This window comes from Budorcas taxicolor, chromosome X, assembly GCF_023091745.1.
Source record: "Budorcas taxicolor isolate Tak-1 chromosome X, Takin1.1, whole genome shotgun sequence".
NCBI lineage: Eukaryota > Metazoa > Chordata > Mammalia > Artiodactyla > Bovidae > Budorcas > Budorcas taxicolor.
Genome location: NC_068935.1, coordinates 82005150 through 82027216, shown reverse-complemented (window position 1 = coordinate 82027216; position 22067 = coordinate 82005150). Strand labels below are relative to the sequence as shown.

General features: G+C 38.4%; 1 protein-coding gene across 1 annotated transcript in view; it reads right to left on the bottom strand.

The window, feature by feature from the left end:
• Nucleotides 1-22067, bottom strand: part of OPHN1 (oligophrenin 1) — a 597166-nt gene that overhangs the window by 233568 nt on the left and 341531 nt on the right. The gene's annotated exons all lie outside the window — the stretch shown is intronic.

The following is a 22067-nucleotide window of genomic DNA, read 5'->3' as shown; positions in this document are numbered from 1 at the left end:
CCTTTTTTGTAAACTTGTATATAACCTGACTCCTTCCCCTGCCTCCTTGGAGCAATTCCCTCAGAGTCACTTGAGATGGTGTGTCCCATGCTTAAAGCCCTTAAAATTTCCACTGAATGAAAAACTCTTAACTTGTATGTTTTTTTACGTTGACAAAGCAAGCAGGGTTTCAGTGCAGGAACTCCACAGGGCTGGGGTACATAGAGACTCCACTCTTGGTGGGTGCACATAAGATCTAAAGAGCACTGGGACCCAGCACAAAGAAGTACCTCTATAGGAACCTAGGCTAAATCTACCTAGGCTGTTTGGAGAGTCTCTGAAGAAGATAGGGATCAGCTGCAGCTCACTGTGGGAGCAAGGATATTGGTAGCAGGGAAACCAGAAAATATTTATTGACATGAGCTGTCCAGGAAGTCCCCATTTTGGAAACAAGACCCAGATCCATACAATGGCTTACATGCTATAGTGCTGGAATGCCTTAGGACAAACAATCAGCAAAATAGGAAAACAACCCACAACCCCACCCATAAACAGACAGGTTGCCTAAAGTCATACTGTGCTGCACAGCCATTTCAAAACACACTCCTTGACACAGCTCTGCCCACGAGAGGGATGAAATCCAGCTACACCCACCAAAGGGAAGGCATGAGTCTCTCTAGCCAGGAATCCAGCACAAGCTCCTGGACATAGCTCATCCACCAGGAGACAAACACCAGAAGCAAGAAAAACTATGATCCGGCAGCTTGTAGAAAGGAAACCACAAATGCAGAAAGTTAGACAAAATAAGACAACAAAGAAACAAGTAGCAGATGAAGGAACAAGATAAAACTCCACAAGAACAACCAAACAAAGAGAAGGTAGGCAATATACCTAAAAAAATTCTAAGTGATGATAGTAAAGATGATTCAAAATTTTGGAAAAAGAATGGATGCACAGTCACAGATACAAGAAATGTTTGACAAAGAGATAGAAGAATTAAAGAACAAACAAACAGATGAACAACACAATAACTGAAATGAAAAATACAGAAGAAGGAATCAAAAGCAGAATAACTGAGGCTGTAGAACACAGAAGTGAGAAGGAAAACAGTGATTGATAGAAATCACTGCCACAGAACAAAATAAAGAAAAATGAATGGCAAAACCAATACAATATTGTAAAGTAATTAACCTCCAATTAAAATAAATAAATTTATATTTAAAAAAAGAAAAATGAATGAAAAGAAAGGAGTACAGCGTCAGAAACTTGTGGGACAACATTAAACACATCAGTATTCACATTATAGAGATTCCAGAAGAAGAAGAGAAAGACAAAGAGCCTGGAAAATATTTCAAGAGATTATAGCCAAAAACTTCACTAACATGGGAAAAGAAACAGTCGCCCAAGTCCAGAAAGGACAGAGAGTCCCACACAGGATAAAGCCAAGGAGGAACATGCCAAGACACATATTAATCAAACTGACATAAATTAAAAGCAAGGAAAAATATTAAAAGCAACAAAGGAAAAGCAAGAACATGAGACTAACACAACATTGTAAATCAATGATATCCCCCCCAAAATTAAAAAACAAAATGAACAAACAATCCTCAGAATGGGAGAATTTATTTACTACCAAAACAACCAATGTGGAATTAATGTTCAAAATATACAAACACTTCATGCAGCTCAACATAAAAAAACAAACAAACAACCCAACCAAAAAATAGGCAGATATACATATATCCACTTGTTTTTAGATTCTTCTCCCATATAGGTCATTACAAAGTAATGAGTAGAGTTCCCCGAGGTATACAGTTGATCCTGATCAGTTATCTACTTTACGTATGTATATGTTAGTACCAATCTTCCAAATTATACACCCCAACTTATCTTCTGAGAACCATAAGCTTGTTTTCTACATCTGTAATTGTATTTCTGTTTTGTAGATAAGTTCATTTCTATCCTTCTTTTAGATACCACATATAAATGATTTCATATGATATTTGTATGACTGTATGATTTACTTCACTCTGTACAACTGAAATTAACATAACATTGTAAATCAACTACACTCCAATAAAACTTATTTAATTGAAACAAAAAATAGATAAAAATGTGAAAAAAAATGAGCAGAAGATCTAAAAGAAGACATACAGATGCCCAAAATGCACATGAAAAGATGTTAAACATCACTGAATACTAGAGAATTGTGAATCAAGCCTACAATGAGTTATCACATAACACTAGTCAGAATGGCCATCATTAAAAAGTCACCAACGCACACTTCCCTAAACAGGAAACCTAGATAAGCCAGCTATCCAACCCCACCCACAGCGAGGAACCTCCACAATAAAGAGGAACCACAAATTGCCAAAATACAGAAAGGCCACCCCAAACACAGCAAATTAACAAAATGAAAAGGCAGAGAAATACTCAGCAGGTAAAGGAACAGGATAAATGCCCACCAAATCAAACAAAAGAAGAGGAGCTCAGGAGTCTACCTGAAAAAGAATTCAGAATAATCATAGTAAAAAGGATCCAAAATCTTGAAAGCAAAATATAGTTACAGATAAATAGCCTGGAGACAAGGATTAAGAATATGCAAGAAACGTTTAACAAGGACCTAGAAGAAATTAAAAAGAGTCAATCAATAATGAACAATGCAAAAAATGAGATCATAAACACTCTGGAGGGAACCGACAGTAAGATAATGGAGGATGAAGATAGGATAAGTGAGGTAGAAGATAGAATGGTAAAAATAAATGAATCAGAGAGTGAAAAAGAAACAAGAATTAAAAGAAATGAAGACAAGCTCAGAGACCTCTGGGACAATGTAATGCCACATTAGAATCACAGGGGTCCCAGAACAAGAAGACAAAAAGAAAGGCCGTAAGAAAATGCTTGAGGAGATAATAGTTGAAAACTTCCCTAAAATAGAGACGGAAATAGTCACACAAGTCCAAGAAAACCAGAGAGTCCCAAACAGGATAAACCTAAGGTGAAACACCCCAAGACACATATTAATCAAATTAACAAAGATCAAACACAAAGAAAATATTAAAACCAGCAAAGGAAAAACAAAAAATAAGACACAAGAAGATACCCATAAGGATAACAGCTGATCTTTAAATAGAAACTCTTCAGGCCAGAAGGGAATGGCAGGACACATTTAAAGTGATGAAAGAGAAAAAGACACAACCCAGATTACTGTACCCAGCAAGGATCTCATTCACATATGAAGGAGAAATCAAAAGCTTTACAGACAAGAAAAAGCTGAGAGAATTCAGCACCATCAAACCAGCTCTTCAACAAATGCTAAAGGATCTTTTTTAGACAGGAAACACAGAAAGGGTGTATAAACTCAAACCCAAAACAACGAAATAAATGGAAACAGGATCATACGTATAAATATTTACCTTAAATGTGAATGGGTTGAATGCCCCAAGCAAAGACAAAGGCTGGCTGAATGGATACAAAAACAAGATGCCTATATATGCTATCTACAAGAGACCCACCTCAAAACAAGGGACACATACAGACTGAAAGAAAAGGGCTGGAAAAAGATATTCCACTCAAATAGAGACCAAAAGAAAGCAAAAGTAGCAATACTCGTATCAGATGAAATAGACTTTAAAATAAGGCTCTGAAAAGAGACAAAGGACATTACATAATGATCAAAGGATCAATCCAAGAAGAAGAAATAACAATTAGAAATATATATGCACCCAACATAGGAGCACCACAATATGCAAGGCAAATGCTAACAAGAATGAAAGGGGAAATTAACAATAACACAATAATAGTGGGAGACTTTAAAACACCACTCACACATATGGATAGATCAATCAAGCAGAAAATTCACAAGGAAACACAAACTTTAAATGATACAATGGACCAGGAAGACACAATTGATATCCATAGGACATTTCACCACAAAACAATGAATTTCACCTTTTTCTCAAGTGCACATGGAACCTTCTCCAGGACAGATCACACCCTGGGCCATAAATCTAGCCTTGGTAAATTAAAAAAAAATTGAAATCACTCCAAGCATGTTTTCTGACCACAACATAGTAGGATTAGATGTAATCACAGGAGAACAACTATCAAAAATTCCAACATATGGAGGCTGAAAAACATGTTTCTGAATAAAAAATATATCACAGAAGAAATAAAAAAATAAATCAAAATATGCATAGAAATGAATGAAAATGAAAACACAACAACCCCAAACCTATGGGACACTGTAAAATCAGTGCTAAGGGGGAGGTTCATAGCAATATAGGCTTACCTCAAGCAACAAAACTTAGTCAAATAAGTAACATGACTCTACACCAAAAGCAACTAGAAAAGGAAGAAATGAAGAACCCCAGGGTTAGTAGAAGGAAAGAAATCTTAAAAATTAGGGCAGAAATAAATGCAAAAAAAAAAAAACAAAAGAGACCATAACAAAAATCAATAAAGTTAAAAGCCGGTTATTTGAGATGATAAATAAAATTAACAAAACATGAGCCACACTCATCAAGAAACAAAGGGAGAAGAATCAAATCAACACAATTAAAAATGAAAATGGAGAAATTACAACAGAAAACACAGAAATACAAAGCATCTTAAGAGACTACTATCAGCAACTATATGCCAATAAAATGGACAACTTGGAAGAAATGGACAAATTCTTAGAAAACTATAACTTTCCAAAACTGAACCAGGAAGAAATAGAAAATCTTAACAGACCCAGCACAAGCATGGAAATTGAAACTGTAATCAGAAATCTTCCAGCAAACAAAAGCCCAGAACCAGACAGCTTCACAGCTGAATTCTACCATACATACAGAGAAGAGCTAACTCAAACTCTTCCAGAAAATTGCAGAGGAAGGTAAACTTTCAAACTCATTCTATTAGACCAATGTCACCCTAATATCAAAAGAAGACAAAGATGACACAAAAAGAAAACTACAGGCCAACATCACTGATGAACATAGATGCAAAAGTCTTTAACAAAATTCAGGTAAATACAATCCAACAACATAGTAAAAAGATCATACATCATGCATGACCAAGTGGGCTTTATCCTACAGAAGCAAGGATTCTTCAATATCCATAAATTAATCAATGTAATACATCACATTAACAAATTGAAAGATAAAATCCATATGATTATCTCAAAACCTTTGACAAAATTCAACATCCATTTATGATAAAAAACAGTCCAGAAAACAGGCATAAAAGGAACATGCCTCAACATAATAAAAGCCATATATGACAAACTCACAGCAAACATTATCCTCAATGGTGAAAAATAGAAAGCATTTCCCCTACAGTCAGGAACAAGACAATGGTGCCCACTCTCATCACTACCATTCAACATAGTTTTGGAAGTTTTGGTCACAGCAATCAGAGCAGAAAAAGAAATAAAAGGAATCCAGATTGAAAAAGATGAAGTAAAACTTGCACTGTTTGCAGATGACATGATCCTCTAGATAGCAACCCTAAAGACTCCACCAGAAAATTACTAGAGCTAATCAATGAATGTACTAAATTTGCAAGATATAAAATTAACACACAGAAATCACTTGCATTCCTATACACTAACAATGAGAAAACAGAAAGAGAAATTAAGGAAACAATTCCATTCACCATCGCTATAAAAAGAATAAAATACTTAAAAATAAATCTACCTAAAGAAACAAAAGACCTATATATAGAAAACTATAAAACATTGATGAAAGAATTCAAAGAGGACACAAATAGATGGAGAAATATATCATATTCATGCATTCAAAGAATCAATATAATGAAAATGAGTATACTACTCAAAGCAATCTATAGATTCAATGCAATCCATATCAAGCTACTAACACTATTTCTTTAGAGAACTAAAACAATTAATTTCACTATTTGTATGGAAATACAAAAAACCTTGAATAGCAAAAACAATCTTGAGAAAGAAGAATGGAATTAGAGGAATTCACCTGCCTAACTTCAGGCTATACTACAAAGCTAGTCATCAAGACAGTATGGTGCTGGCACAAAGACAGAAATATAGATCATTGGAACAAAATAGAAACCCCAGAGATATACCCACTCACCTACGGACACCTTATCTTTGATAAAGGAGGCAAGAATATACAATGGAGAAAAGACAATCTCTTTAAAAAGCGGTGCTGGGAAAACTGGTCAACCATCTCTAAAAGGGTCAGGAAGCAACCGTTAGAACTGGACATGGAACAACAGACTGGTTTCAAATAGGAAAAGGAGTACGTCAAGCCTGTATATTGTCACCCTGCTTATTTAACTTCTATGCAGAGTACATCATGAGAAACACTGGGCTGGAAGAAGCACAAGCTGGAATCAAGATTGCCAGGAGAAATGTCAATAATCTCAGATATGCAGATGACACCACCCTTATGGCAGAAAGGGAAGGGGAACTAAAAAGCCTCTTGATGAAAGTGAAAGTGGAGAGTGAAAAAGTTGGCTTAAAGCTCAACATTCAGAAGACGAAGATCATGGCATCTGGTCCCATCACTTCATGGGAAATAGATAGGGAAACAGTGGAAACAGTGTCAGACTTCATATTTTGGGGCTCCAAAATCACTGCAGATGGTGACTGCAACCATGAAATTAAAAGACGCTTCCTTCTTTGAAGAAAAGCTATGACCAACCTAGACAGCATATTAAAAAGCAGAGACATTACTTGGTTGACAAAGGTCCATATAATCAAACATATGGTTTTTCCAGTAATCACATAGAGATGTGAGAATTGGACCATAAAGAAGGCTAAGCACCGATGAATTCGTGCTTTTGAACTGTGGTGTTGGAAAAGACTCTTGAGAGTGCCTTGGACTGCAAGGGGATCCAACCAGGCCATCCTAATTCATCCTAATTAAGCCAAATTCAGACTTAAATTGAAGAAAGTAGGGAAAACCACTAGACCATTCAGGTACGTGAAGAAAGTAGGGAAAACCACTAGACCATTTAGGTATGATCTAAATAAAATCACTTATGATGATATAGTGGAAGTGAGAAATAGATTTAAGGGCCTAGATCTGATAGAGTGCCTGATGAACTACAGATGGAAGTTTGTGACACTGTATAAGACATAGGGATCAAGACCATCCCCGAGACAATGAAATTCAAAAAAGCAAAATGGCTGTCTGAGGAGGCCTTACAAATAGCTGTGGAAAGAAGAGAAGCAAAAAGCAAAATAAAAAAGGAAAGATATAAGCATGTGAATGCAAAGTTTCAAAGAATAGCAAGGAGAGATCAATGCAAAGAAATAGAGGAAAACAACAGAATGGGAAAGACTAGAGATCTCTTCAAGAAAATTAGAGATACCAAGGGAACATTTCATGCAAAAATGGGCTCAATAAAGGTAGAAATGGTATGGACTTAACAGAAGCAGAAGATATTGAAAAGAGGTGGCAAGAATACACAGAAGAACTGTACAAAAAAATCTGCATGACCAAGATAATAATGATGGTGTGATCACTCACCTAGAGCCAGACATCTTGGAATGTGAAGTCAAATGGGCCTTAGAAAGCGTCACTACGAATAAAGCTAGTGGAGGTGATAGAATTTCAGTGGAGCTATTTCAAATCCTGAAAGATGATGCTGTGAAAGTGCTGCACTCAATATGCCAGCAAATTTGGAAAACTCAGCAGTGGCCACAGGACTGGAAAAGGTCAGTTTTCATTCCAATCCCAAAGAAAGGTAATGCCAAAGAATGCTAAAACTACCACACAATTGCACTCATCTCATGCACTAGTAAAGTAATACTCAAAATTCTCCAAGCCAGGCTTCAGTAATACGTGAACCGTGAACTCCCTGATATTCAAGCTGGTTATAGAAAAGGCAGAGGAACAAGAGATCAAATAGCCAACATCTGCTGGATCATGGAAAAAGCAAGAGAGTTCCAGAAAAACATCTATTACTGCTTTATTGACTATGCCAAAGCCTTTGACTGTGTGGATCACAATAAACTGTGGAACATTCTTCAAGAGATGGGAATACCAGACCACCTGATCTGCCTCTTGAGAAACCTGTATGCAGGTCAGGAAGCAACAGTTAGAACTGGACATGGAACAACAGACTGGTTCCAAAAAGGAAAAAGAGTATGTCAAAGCTGTATATTGTCACCCTGCTTATTTAACTTATATGCAGAGTACATCACGAGAAAACCTGGGCTGGAGCAAGCACAAGTTGGAATCAAGACTGCTGAGAGAAATATCAATAACCTCAGATATACAGATGACACCACCCTTCTGACAGAATGAACGTGAAAGATGAGAGTGAAAATGTTGGCCTAAAGCTCAATATTCAAAAAACTAAGGTCATGGCAAATAGATGGGGAAATAGTAGAAACAGTGTCAGAATTTATCTTTTTGGGCTCCAAAATCACTGCAGATGGTGATTATAGCCATGAAATTAAAAGACACTTACTCCTTGGAAGGAAAGTTATGACCAACCTAGATAGCATATTCAAAAGCAGAGACATTACTTTGCCAGCAAAGGTGCATCTAGTGAAGTCTATGGCTTTTCCAGTGGTCCTGTATGGATGTGAGAGTTGGACTGTGAAGAAAGCTGAGCACCGAAGAATTGATGCTTCTGAACTGTGGTGTTGGAGAAGACTCTTGAGAGTCCCTTGGACTGCAAGGAGATCCAACCAGTCCATTCTAAAGGAGATCAGTCCTGGGTGTTCATTGGAAGGACTGATGCAAAAGCTGAAACTCTAATACTTTGGCCACCTCATGCAAAGTGTTGACTCATTGGAAAAGACCATGATGCTGGCAGGGATTGGGGACAGGAGGAGAAGGAGACGACAGAGGATGAGATTTCTGGATGGCATCACCGACTCGATGAACATGAGTTTGGGTGAACTCCGGGAGTTGGTGATGAACAGGGAGGCCTGGCGTGTTGCAATTCATGGGGTCACAAAGAGTCAGACACGACTGAGCGACTGACCTGAACTGAAAAAGACAAAGGACCTGTATGCAGAAAACTATAAGACAATGATGTAAGAAATCTAAGATGACACAAACAGATGGAAAGATATACCATGTTCTTCGATTGTAGAATCAGTATTGTGAAAATTACTATACTACTCAAAGCAACAAACAGATTCAACACAATCCCTAACAACCTACCAATGGTATTTTACATAGAACTAGAACTAAACATTTGACAATCTATATGGGAAAACAAGAGATCCTAAATAGCCAAAGGAATCTTGACAAAGAAAAACAGAGCTGGAGTAATCAACCTTCCTGATTTCAGACTAAAGTACAAAGCCAAATCCCTCAAGACAGTATGGTACTGGCACAAAAACAGAAATATAGACCAATGGGACAAGATAAAACGCCCAGAGACAAACCCATACACCTATTGGCACCTTACCTTTGACAAAGGAGGTAAGAATACACAATGGAGAAAAGCCTCTTCAATAAGTGACACTGGGTAAACTGGACAGGTACATGTAAAAGGACCAAAGTAGAACACTTCCTAACACCATACACAAAAACAAACTCAAAATGGACAGAAGACTTAAATATAAGGCCAGAAAGTGTAAACCTCTTAAAGGAAAACATAGGTAGTAGACTCTGACATAAATGAAAGCAAGATCCTCTTTGACCCACCTCCTAGATTAATGGAAATAAAAACAAAATTAAACAAATCAGATGTAATCAAATTTAAAAGCTTTTGCATAGCAAAGGAAACCATAAATAAGATTAAAAGACAACCCTCAGAATGGGAGAAAATAATTGCAAATGAAACAACTTAAAAAAGGATTAATCTCCAAAGTGAATAAATAGCTCATAGAGCTCAATATCAGAAAAACAAATAGCCCAATAAAAAAATGTGCAGAAGACCTAAGGAGACTTTTCCAAAGGAGACATTCAGATGCACAATAAACACATTAAAAGATGTTCTGCTGCTGCTGCTGAGTCGCTTCAGTCGTGCCCAACTCTGTGTGACCCCATAGATGGCAGCCCACCAGGCTTCCCAGTCCCTGGGATTCTCCAGGCAAGAACACTGGAGTGGGTTGCCATTTCCTTCTCCAGTGCAGGAAAGTGAAAAGTTAAAGTGAAATCGCTCAGTCATGTCTGACTCATAGCAATCCCATGGACTGCAGCCTACCAGGCTCCTCAGTCCATGGGATTTTTCCAGGCCAGAGTAGTGGAGTGGGTTGCCATTGCCTTCAACATCACTAATTATTAGAGAATGGAAATAACAACTACAATGAGGTATCACCTCACACCAGTCAGAATGGTCATCATCATCAAAAAATATACAAACAATAAATGCTGGAGAGGATGTCGAAAAAAGGGTACCCTATTGTACTGTTGGTAGGAACATAAATTGGTGTAGCCTCTATGGACCACAGTAAGGAGATTTCTCAAAAACCTAGGAATAAAACTACCACATGACTCAGCAATTCCACTGCTGGGCATACCCTGAGAAAACCATAACTGAAAAAGACATACACCCCAATGTTCATAGCAGCACTATTTACAAAATTTAGGACATGGAAACAACCTAGATGTCCATTGACAGATGAATAAAGATGAAGTGCATATACACAATGAAATCTTACTCAACCATATAAAAGAACACATTGAGTCAGTTCTAGTGAGTTGGATGAACCTAGCACCTATTTAACAGGTGAAGTAAGTTAGAAAGAGAAAAACAGATATAGTATATTAATGCATATATATGGAGTCTAGAAAAACAACATAAAGAATGGATTTACAGACACAGTGAGGGAAGGAAAGAGTGGGAAAAATAGAGAATGTAGCATCAACATATATACACCACCATGTGTATAATAGACACCTGGTGAAAAGCTGCTATATGACACAGGGAGTCTAGCCTGGTGCACTGTGATAACCTAGAGGAGCGGGATAGGGGCAGGGGATGGAGGCTCAAGGGGGAGGTTATATATGTTTAATTAGGGCTGATTTGTGTTGTTATATGGCAGAAACCAACATAATATTGTAAAGCAAAATGAATATCCAACAAAGTCCTACTGTATAGCATAAAGTGAAGTCACTCAGTCATGTCCCACTCTTTGTGACCCTATGGATACCAGGCTCCTCCATCCATGGGATTTTCTAGGCAAGAGTACTGGAGGGGGTTGCCATTTCCTTCTCCAGAGAATCTTCCCGACCCAGGGATCAAACCCAGGTCTCCCGCATTATAGACAGACACTTTACCGTCTGAGACATTGTATAGCATAGGGAACTGCTGAATATTATATGGCAGCTTGGATGGCAGGGGAGGTTGGGGAGAACGTATACATATTCATGTATGACTGACTCCCTTTGCTGGTCACCTGTCACAACATGATTAATCGGCTATATTCCAATATAAAGTTTAAAGTGTCTATTAAAAATATACATTTAAGATCCATGTATAACCCTTAAATATACATTTAAGATCTGTCCAATAGTGAAGTGAAGTCGTTCAGTCATGTCCAACTCTTGGTGACCCCATGGACTATACCAAACTTCTCAGTCCATGGGATTTTCCAGGCAATAGTAATGGAGTGGATTCCCATTTCCTTCTCCAGGGGATTTTCCTGACTCAGGGATTGAACCCAGGCCTCCCACATTGTAGACAGATGCTTAACCATCTGAGAATAATTATACCTCAATTTTAAAAACCATAGCTTTGCCTATACAGACCTTTGTCTGCAAAATGATGTCTCTGCTTTTTAGTAGTACTCTGTCTAGGTTTGTCATAGCTTTTCTTCTAAGGAGCAAGCATCTTTGCCATGTGACATTTATTGGGTAGGTTTCTGTTTTTATTTTTGTTTCTTGGACTTTGTCCTTTTTTTCTTGTTTACATCATCTTTGTGGTGCACCTCACCCCAATAAAACAGATAGTCAAGTAAATAAAATAAAATAAAAAGGGTAAATAAAAGCCAAAAGCCTATCCTTGAAACACTGAAAAAATGTTCTTACTATCAGAAGTGGCTTTTTTTTTTTCCTATTAAAGACACATTTTCTAACTATGCAGCTATATTCTTTTGTTGTAGCCCTGTCATTTAAATTGTTCTTGGACTTTTTTTACTATCAGAAGTGGCTCTTTTCTTCCTATTAAAGGCACACTTCCTAACTATGCAGTCATATTCTTTTGTTATAGCCCTGTCATTTAAATTATTTTTGGACTTTTCCTTATGTGTTATGAAGATTACTTTTGGACTAACTCTAAAAATAGAACTTTAACATTTGAGAGGAGAAAAAGTCAAAACCAGACTTTTTAGGAATGATTCATCTAAAACCCAAGAAACTATTAAAAAATTCAAAATTTCTAATTTTTTCACATAATTATGGATGTTTTATAGCTCTTTGGATTTTAGATGAATCATTCCAAACAAGACTGGTTTTGATTTTTTCTCATCCCAAATATTAAAGTTCTATTTTTAGAGTAAGTCCAAAAGTAATCTTCATAACACATAAGGAAAAACCCAAGAATAATTTAAATGACAGGGTGATAGCTCAGTTGGTAAAGAATCCACCTGCAATGCAGGAGACCTCGGTTTGATTCCTGAGTCAGGAAGATCCACTGGGGAAGGGATAGGCTACCCACTCCAGTATTCCTGGGCTTCCTTTGTGGCTCAGCTGGTAAAGAATCTGCCTGCAATGTGGGAGACCTGGGTTTGATCCCTGGGTTGGGAAGATTCCCTGGAGAAGGGAGAGGGTACCTACTCCAGTATTCTGGCCTAGAAAATTCTATGGACTGTACAGTCCATGGGGTCACAAAGAGTCGGACACAATTACGTGACTTTTACTTTCACACATCATTATTTGTGAGATTATCTCAACAATCAAAATGGAGATACAGGTTTTGGAACAAACTTTATACTGTAAACCTAATAATTATGTCATCTAAGCACATTAAACAAATCAAACTGTCTTCTGAGTCACACACAAAATATTATCTTGCAAGGCAAGCAGAGTTACTTAAGTACATAATTGGTTGTATGTTTAATGTATTTAGTTGGAAAAAATAAATTATAGCATGATTTAAAAAGGAATGTAACTATTTAAGCCAAAGCAAGTTTTTTTCCTATTCAAACACCTAAATAAATATCTTTAAAAAGTGAATCATTGTTCAAAATCCAGGATAGTATTAATATTTTAATCCAAATTCTGACAAAGAAAAAAGGCCAACTTAAGTATAGTGACAATGTTGAACTTTACCTGAACCCTATGTTCCAAGGAAACAGGGATAATTAAGAAATCACCCTCATTATTTTTGTATCCAGAACAACAAACTTCAAAGGACCACCTTGCCCTTGAATATGACACATCTCTGTCCTTCCACATGACCTACATAAAATTCATGCTGACTCCCTTGCTTATCTATTATACAATACAATAGGCATTATTGCTCCTTTGAACAATATAAGTCCACTTCCTATATGGTCACCTTTTTGTTCATTAAGGACCAGCTGAACCATCTATTGTGATTTAGCAGTAGGACAACTAGTTGAGAAGATTGCTAGGTGTTGAAATTAAAGCATCCCAAGTGGCATACACAGCAGCAACTCCAGACATATATCTCAGACAGCTCTCAGTTTTACACTTGGTAGTGTATACATGTGATGCTACTTTAATCACTCATCCCACCCTTTCCTTCCTCGACTGTGTCCACAAGTCTGTTCTCTATATCTGCGTCTCCATTCCTTCCCTGTAAATAGGTTCATCCATATCATTTTTCTAGATTCCATATATATGAGTTAATGCACTATATTTATTTTTCTGATTTACTTCATGCTGTAAAATAGGTACTGTTGCTGCTTAATCACTTCAGTCATGTCCGATTGTCTGCAACCCTATGGACTGCAGCCCACCAGGCTCCTCCATCCATGGGATTTTCCAGGCAAGAGTACTGGAGTGGTTGCCACTGCCTTCTCTGAAAATAGGTGCTAGGTTCAGCTAACTCACTAGAACTGACTCAAATGCAATCTTTCTTTATGGTTGAGTAATACTGCATAATAACATAAAATAATACTTCTACAAACCCCAAATTTTCTTCCTTTTCTATGATAGGTATTTGAGATGCTCATTATTAATAAAGGTTCTGGCTATTGCAAAAGACTGAATAAAACTATTTAATAAAACTATTTTCTTAATTGTCTTGTGCACTTGTCTTTCACAATGCTAGCGTAATCAAAGTGTGGTACTAAGAGAGTAGATCTTAGAAGCTCTCATCACAAGTGAAAAAATAACTATGGGGAAAAAACAGTGTACTGAATAAAGACAACTAAAGGAAAAGAATAGAGAAAAAAAATCCTCCCCAAAATAAATCCTCCCACATGTGGTGAAATGATTTTTTACAAGGGTATCAAGACCGTTCAATGGGGAAAGGCAGTCTTCAATAAATGTCACTAGGAAAATGATATCCACATAATCTGAGATTCTTTACAGAAAGTTCCAGCAAAGCAAATTTAAAAAGGCCTATATAGTCAATCAAAATTATTGCTGTGCTTACGTAAATAATAAAAATTTAACAACCTTAAAATTTTCTAAACAAGAATCTTTAGATTCCCCTTTTTAAAGGGGAGGACTCTACAGAGACATTTTATCTTTCAATGGAAAATTATTATACATACATATGGGTCATTGTAGCTCAGTTGGTAAGGAATCTGCCAGCAGTGCAGGAGACCCGAGTTTGATTCCTGGGTTGGGAAGATCCCCTGGAAAAGGAATTGGCAACCCACTCCAGTATCCTTGCCTGGAAAATATCACAGACAGAGGAGCCTGGTGGGCTGCAGTCCATGGGGTCGTAAAGAGTCTGGCATGACTGAGCGACTAACACTTACTTACTTACTTATGGGTCATTAGATTCTGGAATAAAACTCTTAATATGACTGACAAGGTCTTGCAGACAAAGCCCCAGACTGAGATTGGCAAATAAAATGCAGGTTGCCCAATTCAATTTGAATTTCATGTAAACAATGGTTAATTTTTTTTAATATAAGTATGTCCCTAATCTGTTGATTTGAAATTGGAATTTTATTGGGCATATATATACGTCATCCTTATCTTAGGATTATTTTCCACTCACATGTCAAATCTGAATTTCAGTCCATGGGGTACACAAATCCCATGTCTAGTACCTTGACCAGTGGCTGGATGACTAGAGATATTAGCAGGTAATTAGTCTCTGTAGAAGGCAGTTATTTAGCTGAGCAGGTGGGCTTAAGAGAAGGCTGATCTCCCAGAACACTGGCAAATGCACACAGATATAGGGTGGTTGTTGCACCTTAGGCTCAAGAGTAAAAAACAGATTAGAGGTATGCAAACAATTACAGTTTGATAAAATCTTAGGATGAACTTAATAAGAAGGGCTGTGGTTTCTTTTCCTAAAGTAGAGGTTACTCCACTGGGGAGCCTACATGTGTGCAACAACCAATATCCACTGAGAGGGTCCTATCCTGAATATGTTTAGGGAAATAAAAGGTTTGGGGGTAACTGAGTGCTTTGGGAATAAAGGCATCCTAAGACAGAAGGAATCACATATGAAAAGGATAAAAGAAAGAGAAGCTGGGTATGGAGAAGAAAAAAAGAAAGAAGGGAGAGGGGGAAGAGGAAAAGGAGAGGCTCATTGGGAGAAGAGAAAGAGCAGGATCCTCTCTGGACTTTTTGGAATTTTAGGTGTCACAAGCATTTTATGTACAAAAACTAAACACAGATACAAGCACCTAACTGGGACTATGCAATGGAAAGCAGACTATTCTAAAGGGTCCTTAGAAGAACTGAAGTTGATATTGAAACAAGAGGAACTGCTAAGAAGCTTTGAAATCTCTACTGCTGATATATTATATCTAAATATTATTCAGGTAATTTGGTGGTAGAAGTGTCCCAAATTTTAGACATTTCCAGGAATTTCAGAGGGAAATGGAGTTGATTAAAGACCTGTAGTCATATTCCACTAAATTAAAAGTCTAGAAATTTTGGAGACGTATGTACACATGATTCTCAACCAAGATTAAGAAATAGTCCCTCTTCCTCAAGACTAGTCTTTCTTCCTCAAGGTTAAGAAATAGTCCCTCTTCCTGCGCACTCGCGCAGGTCAGATAAACTCAGATGTAATTATGTCACAGCAAGAAATACACAATAATAGAAACAGTGCAAAGTGTAAAACTGGTAGAGAAAAGGAAGTGATTAACTCTTTTGGTAAGATGAGATTTGGCTTCAAAGGATACAATATCAAGAGAAATCTGATGATGAACAAGAATTCACATGGTGGACAAATGTGGAAGCATGAATGACCAAATGACCAAACAGTCTGATTTATATTGCATTGGTTTCTTTCCCTTTTATCTGAGACCACAGTTTTTCCACTAGAAGGAGACCACAACATGTCTAAAAATGGAATGAATAAAAAACATGACTGGAACAGGGAGAAATATTACAACTGAACTAACTACCCAGGTAAGAAGAGCCAACAGGAAAACTGGACGTGATCATCTGGCCAGCAAATAGGAAGAACAAATAAAAGGTGCCCTCAAACAGAGAGAACAGCTGCAATTTCCCTTTGTCCATTATCCTCTATATAGTTTAAATGAAGAATTGCATCTAATTGGAATTTAGGCATCTTTGAAAATTCTAGGCCCCATGCAGGAAAAAAAAAAAAAAGAACAACCTAATGACTTGCTAATTCTATTATTCTCAAATATTAATTACATGTCAGTTCAAATAACTTGATGCTACCTGTAGTGATTCATAGCAGCTTTGTGAAAGTATACAGGGTAGGAACTTGTACAATAGTATTAAGTACAAGCTTCCCAGGTGGTACTAGTGGTAAAGAATCTGCCTGCCTATGCAGGAGTCGCAAGAGACACAGGTTTGATCCCTGGGTTGGGGAGAGCTCCTGGAATAGGAAATGACACCCCACTCCAGTATTCTTGCCTGGAAAATTCCATAGGCAGAGGAGCCTGGCAGACTATAGGCCATGGGGCCCCAAAGAGTCAGACACGACTGAGCAACTGAGCACAGCACTCCAAGCCATATCTGGAATGGTTCCTGCTTCTGATAAAATATATATATCTATATCCTGGGGAGAGACATGCATCAAGAAATAATGTCAAGAGGAGGGGTTGAAGATGACAGAGGAGTAAGACATGAAGATCATCTCCCCACAAATGCATCAAAAATACAGCTGCATGTGAAAAGGCTCCTACAGATCATCTATTGAATGCTGGCAGAAGACTTCAGGCTTCCAAAAAGACAAGCTAATCTCCACATTAAGCACTAGGGAAATAGCACTGAGGGAAAAAAAAAAAGAGAGAGAGAGAGAAGAAACCAGACAGGTCCTGCATCTCAAAGAGGGAGCTGTGAAGGAGGAAAAGCTTCTGCATACTTGGAAACCCCCTTACAGGTGGGGAAGCGGGGAGCTTTGGGGAATGATACAGTAGATACTTGGAAGGCAAAATGGAGAATTCACCACAGTGATCACTGTTGACCATCACCTCCCAGCCAAGAAGTGGTTTGCACACCCACTGTGGTAAATGCAGTCTGCTGTGAAGGCTCAGGAACCAGGGGTCAAACCCGAGGGAGAGGACCAGAGTTGATTTCTGTGAAGATACTCTGAGGGGGTTAGTACAACACAGCCAAGGGAGTCTAGGGAAAATGCCAGGCCCACCAGAGAGACAAGATCATTGTTGCAGGGACCCTCTAACTCCATGCACTCACAGATGGCAGGTACCCACCTTCGAAAGTGCCATAGGTGGGATGAGCTGGCTGTGGTCTATGACCCCAGAGGTGGATATATGGACCTGCTGCTGCCAAAGCTGGCATGAGTGCCAGAGGTAGGGGAAAAGACAGGGCTGTGACTTCAGAGGTGGGCATGATTGTTGCTGCACTGACTGCCAAGCTGTGAGCAGGCATTTCACTACCCACAACATCTTGGGGGACTATGTAGCTTGGCTCATCCAAGGGACCTATGACCAGAACCAGTACCTCTGAGAGAGTGCACAACCCACCTCAGACTAGCAATTTCTGGCAGGTCTATACTGCTGCAGGCACTCCCTAAACTGTCATACCACTTCTCCCCAGCCTGACTGAGAAAGTGAACCCTGATAAGCCACAGCTTTTGCCACCTCTTGTATGGGCAAGGAACAGATTCGGGGGTGGGGGTGGGAGGCGTGGCCTACAAGCAAAGGTGGGGCCAAAACAAAAGCAGAGTACCAGGGGCTGTGTGACCAAAGAGGAGGAAGGGAATTCATTCCTGCAGCAGCAGGTGCAGCAGATTAAATTCCCACAATTACCTTGAGACTGTGGACTTTGGAGTCACCTGTGGACCTTGCAAGAAAGAACAACCTGGAATAAGGCCAGATCTGAGTAGGAGTTGACCCCACATTGTCCACAGACCTTCCTAGAAATACAAGGGGACTTTCTGAGTAGGCAGGGCTTCCCTGATAGCTCAGTTGGTAAAGAATCCACCTACAATGCAAGAGACCCCAGTTCGATTTCTGGGTTGGGAAGATCTGCTAGAGAAGGGATGGGCTACCCACTCAAGTATTCTTGGGCTTCCCCTGTGGCTCAGCTGGTAAAGAATCTTCCTGCAATGCAGGAGACCTGCATTTGATCCCTGGGTTGGAAATATCCCCTGGAGAAGGGAAAGGCTACCCACTCCACTATTTAGGCCTGGAGAATTCCATGGACTCTATAGTCCATGTCGTCACAAAAAGTCAGACATGACTGAGTGACTTTCACTTTCACTGAGTAGGCAGATGACTCATATTGAACAACTAACAAAGTAGGAACACAACCCTACCCATTAGCAGACAGGCTACCCAAACTCATACCAAGCTCACAGACACCCAATAATGCATCACTGGGCATGACACTGACATTCAGAAAGACAAGATCCAGCTGCACCCATCAAAACATAGGCACCAGTCCCCCTCACCAGGAAAACTTCACAAGGCACTACAAAAACCACAGCACTGGAGGCAGAAACCATGAACTATGATGTGGCAGCTTGTGTAAAGGAGACATCAAACATAGTAAATGAAACAAAATGAAAAGACATAAAACATGCAACTGAGGAAGGAGAATGGTAAAAACCCACCAGACCAAACAAATGAAGAAGAAATAGGCAGTCTGCCTGAAAAAGCATTCAGTGTAATGACAGTAAACTGTGGAAATGAAATGAAGGCACAGATAAATCAAATGGGGCCATGGATTGAGAAGACACAAGAAATGTTTAACAAGGACCTAGAAGAAATAGATGACAATCAACAACATAACTGAAATTAAAAAAAATATTCAAGGAGGAAGGAATAGTGGAATAACTGAGGCAGAAGAACAGATAAGTGAGATGCAAGATACAATGATGGAAATAACTGAAGCAGAGCAGAATAAAGAAAAAATAACTAAAACAATTGAGGAGAGTTTCAGAGACCTCTAGGAAAACATTAAGCACACCAACATTCGAATCACAGGGGTCACAATGATAGTGGAAACATTAACACCCTAAATGGACAGATCATCCAGACAGAAAATTAACAAGGAAATACAAGACTTAAAAGACACATTGGACGAGATAGACCTAATTGATGACTACAGGATATTCAAACCAAAAACAGCAGAATACACTTTTTTCTCAAGTGTACCTATAACATTCACCAGGATAGATCACACCATGGGTCGCAAATCAAGCCTCGGTAAATTTAACAAAATTCAAATTTGTATCAAGAATTTTTTGACATAATGCTATAACATTACATATTAATTACAGAAAAATAACTGTAGGAGAAAGGCCTACTAAAAGGCCTGGCAAAAGAATTAAACAATCTTGCTGAGAGGACAGGACTCCAGTATGTGACTCCCAAAGGAATCCAAGAAGGAACAAAAAAACATCTTGAAAGCAGGATGTATGCCTGGGGGCGCTGCTGCTGCTGCTGCTGCTAAGTCGCTTCAGTCATGTCCAACTCTGTGTGACCCCACAGATGGCAGCCCACCAGGCTCCCCTGTCCCTGGGATTCTCCAGGCAAGAATACTGGAGTGGGTTGCCATTTCCTTTTCTAATGCATGAAAGTGAAAGTGAAGTCACTCAGTGGTGTCCAACTCTTAGTGACCCCATGGACTGCGGCCAGTCAGGCTCCTCCATCCATGGGATTTTCCAGGCAAGAGTACTGGAGTGGGGTGCCATTTCCTTCTCCAATGCCTGGGGATGAAAAGCCATCAACAGACTGTTCCTATCTTTGGCACCTGGGAGGTAAATAAAGATTAACTGGGTCTTTGTCCATGAGGCAGAAAAACAGGGATACAAAAGCATTAAATGTTAACAGCACAGGATTATCATTGAAGGCCACCTGGCCTGCTATGCTCATGTCCGACTCTTTGCGACCCCATGGACTGTAGCCTGTCAGGCTCCTCCATCCATGGGATTTTCCAGGCAAGAGTGCTAGAGAGGATTGCCATTTCCTTCTCCAGGGAATCTTCCTGACCCAGGAATCGAACCCAGGTCTCCTGCATTGCAGGCAGACACTTTACTGTCTGAGCCACCAGGGAAACCCAAACATGTACAAGCAAGTCTCAAAAAGTATAATAAAGCAGACTTGAGATAGTTTGGGCACCTTCACCTCATGGTGGTTTTGGTCCCCTTATCCCTGCTGTAACTTTCTTGACTGTTTCTCATTCTTTTGCTGTGCTGCGCTTTCAGGAACCTGTGCTGTTGAGATGGACTCAACAAATAACCATAAAAAACACAAACACATAGAGGCTAAACAATATGATTTTAAATAGCCAAGAGGTCACTGAAGAAATCAAAGAGGAAATTTTTAAAAATACCTAGAAACAAATGACAATGGAAACATGACAACTAGTAAAAGCAGTGTTAACAGGTAAGTTTAGAGCAATACAAGCCAGATCAGAACACAAGAAAAACTTCAAATTAATAACCTAAACTTATACCTAAAGCAATGGGAAAAAGAAAAAAAAAATCCCAAACTTAGTAGAAAGAAAGAAATAATAAAGATCAGAGCAGGAATAAATGAAAGAGAAATTAAGGAATCAACTGAAAAGATCAATAAAACTAAAAACTGGTTCTTTGAGAAGATTAAAAAAAATGAAAAGCCATTAACTAGACACATCAGGAAAAAAGGAGATGACTCTAATCATTAAAATTTAAAATTTAAAAGGAGAAGTTACAACAGACAGGCAGAAATACAAAGGGTTATAACAGACTACATGCAATGAGCAACTACATGCAATAAAATGGAAAACTTGGATAAAATGTACATTTTCTTAGAAAAGTATAACCTTCCAAGACTGAACCAGGAAAAATTAGAAAATATGAACAGACCAATCATAAGCACTGAAATTGAAACTGTGGTAAAAATTTTTCCAGCAAACAAAAGCCAGATGGCCTCACATGCAAATTCTATCAAATGTTTAGAGAAAAGCTAACATTTATCTTGCTTATACTCTTCCAAAAAATTTCAGAGGGAGGAAATCCCCCAAATTCATTCTGCAAGGCCACTATCACCCTGATACCAAAAGTAGACAAATATATCAGAAAAAAAGAAAATTACAAGCCAGTATCATTGATGAACATAGATGTAAAAATCCTCAAAAAGTTCTAGCAAACAGAATCCAACAATATATTAAAAGAAGTGGGATTTATCTCAGGGATGAAAAGATTCTTCAATATATGCAAATCAATCAATGTGATATGCCATATTAAAAAATTGAAAGAAAAAAAACTATGCTTCTCTCAATAAATGCACAGGAAGCAATCAACAAAATTCAACACGCACTGATGATAAAAAAAAATCTCCAGAAATATGTCATAGAAGGAGCCTACCTCAACACAATAAAAGCCATATATGACCAACCCACAGCAAATATTATTCTCAGTGGTGAAAAATTGAAAGCATTTCCTCTAAGATCAGGAACAAGACAATAGTACCCACTCTGGTCACTATTACTATACATAGTTTTAGAAGTCCTAGACACAGCAATCAGAGAAGAACTATAAATAAAAGGAATCCAGATTAGAAAAGAAGTAAAACTCTACTATTTGCAGATGACATGATACTATAGATAGAAAACTCTATAACTGCCATCAAA